Raw genomic sequence first — 4,030 nt, 5'->3', positions numbered from 1 at the left:
ACTTTACATTTGCCTAGCACATTTCTAAATTTTCTCACATAAGTCCTATTTAATAAAATTCACTTACAATTAACAAAATTCAAATATGAAATTTTCACACATGCATATATACATATAATAAGCATCAAATATGACGGTTAATTATTTTTATGACTCGGTTTTGTGGCCCCGAAACCACTTCCCGACTAGGGTCAATTTAGGGCTGTCACATGATTCATATTTTGACTCGTGAGACTAAAGAGTTGTAGAATAAGAAGATTTCGTTAGTTAAAGTATTGTGGCATAAGCATAGAGTTGAGGAAGTAACATGGGAGCCAAAGGATACAATGAAGGAATGTTATCCAAACCTATTCACCGATAAGACTTTCGGGGACAAAAATCCCTAAGGAGGGAGAGTTGTAACAGCCCGATTTAGACTTTAATCGGAATGGTGGTTTTGGGACCACGAATTCAAGTCAGAAAAATATTTAAAAATTATCTTCTATATTTATTTTGTGTGAATTTATGTCTGTGAAATTTTCGTGATTTAATTTTGTCATTTAGGTGTCCGATTAAATAAAAAGACTTAATCGCATACATTGAAAATTTGATAGTTTAAAGTATAAGGGCCAAATAGTTAGTGGCTTTCTAAGTTGGGGCATTCATGTTTTAAATATCCCAAAAATATATTAGTGGGACGATTTAAGACTTATATTACGTGGTTTTTATATTAAACCATTAAGGATATACAAGTAATTTAAATATTAAACTTAATGTATGTTATAATAACATAAAATAAACTATGGTTTTATCATTCTCTTGATCGAAACTGGACAAAAAGAAAAAGAAATAACAAAGGTTAGGGTTCAGCCATCTTTAAAGCTTAATCAAGATCAAGAACCAAAGAAATCGGATTTGGATCGGGGAAAAATAAAAGTTGTCGACTAGCTGCCCGATTCCATTTTGTATCGTCTGAGGTAAGTTTATAAGCAAATAGATATGTTTATTGGTAGTTTAGTGTTATATTTATATGCTGTTATGAAATTTTGGAATTTAAATGTACTATGGCCGAATATGATTAAATGTGGCTACTACACTTTCGAGTTCGATTCGATCGAGATACGACGTCCGAAAGCCCCGTATGAACCTTAGGAATAGCTAGGATACGTATGTCATGACATAGGATTCTGATATATGCGTGCAAGTAAGTCCATGGCATCAATTTGTGATTATGATATATGTTTACGAGTAAGACCCTGTCTGGGACAGCGACATCGATATGCGGTTACATGTAAGACCACGTCTAGGACGTTGGCATTGTATGATTTATGTGATTATCTAAGTGTCCTATCCAATTCCAAATAGTTCATCAGGCAAAGGTAAACCATGTATGGATTGTTTAATACGAGCTAAATGGTCAGTTATGAGTTAACTTGATATCTACTTAAGATAAGGTAAGGAAGTACTATAGTTATGTGCTGAAAATCATGTACAATGCAAATAAGGAATCCATGTGTATATGGTATGTATATTCGGCTTGTGAATGAATAATTTGTGCAGTATTGAAATGTTACTTAATATGTGTATATATAATTTGTGTATTCGGCTACTTAGGTATTAATTATACATGGGATGTCATTTGATGATTCTTAAGTTGTATAAAAGAGTAAATGGATGTGTGGTTTATTATGTCTATTTGGTTGGAGGTTGATTTATAAGGTGTTGAATGATTACATGTGTATTCGGCTTAGGTGGATAATAGTCTATGAGAAATGTATTGTATATAGAATTTATAAGTTTGAGGCCAAGCATGAAAATGTTAATGCATTTTGTTTAGTTAATATGAGTCAATTATGATATTGAGTTGTTTATTTGCTTATAACTTTCTAAACTTTGATAGCTTACTCTGTGTGCTATGTTTACTTTATTTTATAAATTTTGAGGTCAAGCTACAAGCTCGAGGATTGTCAGCCAAGTTCATCACAGTGTCTACTGCTTTGGTACCTTTAAGCTAAACTTAAATTATGGCATATATAGGCTAGTTTTGGGGTTAGTTATTTTGGAAATAAATGTATATTGGCCATGCAAAAATGGCTTAACTACCTTGCTTGAAATCAGTTATGATTAATTATGTTTTGTGCTTATTTTAATTATGATACTAGGTGCTATGGTTGAATGTTATTAGTGATATATATTTTTGTGCGTTGAAATTGAACTGTGGGCTGGGGGTAATTTGAATGATTCGGCCATGACACATTTGTAAGTATAAAAATATATTTGATATGTTACCTTTGGTTGAAATGCTACGATTATGACTTGTAATTATAGTAATAACCTCTTTTGGTCGACATGTATATTTGGTTAAATGATAGCAAGAGGTATTAAGTATAAATGATTATTAGATCGGCACATATACATATTTTTTATGTGAATTGTGGCAGTTTATATTGATAATGGATGTGTTGTTATTTGGTCTTGGATTAAACTCATGTTAAGATTATATTCACTTAATAAAATGTTTATTAAGTTGTTATATATCTCAGCTATATAATATATGATGGTTGTTAATTGTACCAAGTATATCACCTACTAGTTAGATGGCAAGTAAGATACATGCAAAAGGTTTATTCGGTAATCCCATATGGTTTGGAATAATGATATGTACAAATTATAATTTGTTTATCATGGCAAAAGATAAATGTTAATTTAATTAGATATGCTTTGTTAGTTGAACTTATATATGTATATGTATAGACGCACTTATACCATGGTTGATATATGAGTAAAGTAGAATAATATTTGTTATTATGTTTCGGTTTGTCTTGGGGGTGCATATGCATTTGTCATGCATATATGATCTGTAAAATAGATACAATTGATTAAATTAAATATTGAATACGTGTTGAGTATGTATTGATATTAAAGTGGTTATTTAATAAATAAAATATATAATATTTGTATACTGAGATGTGCATTTGATAAATTTTTGTAACTTAAATTAAATGGTGGAATTGTTATTACTTAAATGGTTTATGAAATATTATTGAATATTTGTGAAATTGACTATGCCGTGTATACTAAAGGACATAATGCCCTGTAATATGACTTAGTTGGTCAAACCTGCACCTGTATAGAATTAAGAAATTACATCTTTAATATTTATTATAGCATTCGATTATCATTAAAGTGATTAACATGTGATTTGTAAATATAATATATTTATATTTAATTAGTCATCTGCTTTTCTTGTATATAGGAATACGACCTGTGATAATATGAGAATGTTCGGAACTGTGTTTATGTTCAATAATGCCTTGTGACCATAGTCCTGCGACGGACACGAAAAAAAACGTAGTGCGTAGTGGAAAGGAAATAGTTCTTATAGTTGTTCCAAGCGTGGCTCTTAAATAAGTTACGTATCTGTGGTATTTTTGAAAAAAAATTACCCTTTTGGAAGTTTGTGCCTTTTCCCTACTGCTAGCAGTATTAAAGCAAAACAAATATAAATCCCCAAATTAAAAGTAAAATCCAGAGAGGCCTTATTACATAAAAAAGCCAATTTAAACTACTTATAAATAGAAGGAGAAAATGGAAGCGTGTGCGGTTGTGTGGCCACCTTCGAGTCCTTTGCAGCACCAATCCACCTAAGGATTTCCTGCGCAAATAAGCAGAAGGGTGAGTTTATGAAAACTCAATGTGTAATCCCTTAATAAACCAACAGTCAAACATACAGTGAGCAAATACAATCTGGGCCTAAGCCCATATCAATAGTAGTGACAATATATTTTTGGCCTTTAGCCCATCTCAATACAAAAACAGTCATGTGTTTGGGCCTTAGCCCATTGCAAGAATAAAGAAAAAAGCAAGAATAAAGAAATGGCAAATGCAAGAATAGTTTAAACAGTATGCAAGTCCTACCCAACCAGCCTCTACACTCTACTCTGTCCAACCCTACACTCCATATGGGGATAAAATCAACCCACTCATCCCTACACTCCAAAATAGCACAGGTTGCGGCACTAAATAGTATTTGCAGTTGAGCTGCCAGTAT

The sequence above is a fragment of the Gossypium arboreum genome, chromosome 11, assembly GCF_025698485.1.
Source record: "Gossypium arboreum isolate Shixiya-1 chromosome 11, ASM2569848v2, whole genome shotgun sequence".
Classification (NCBI taxonomy): Eukaryota; Viridiplantae; Streptophyta; class Magnoliopsida; order Malvales; family Malvaceae; genus Gossypium; species Gossypium arboreum.
Note: the sequence above shows the minus strand (reverse complement) of the source record.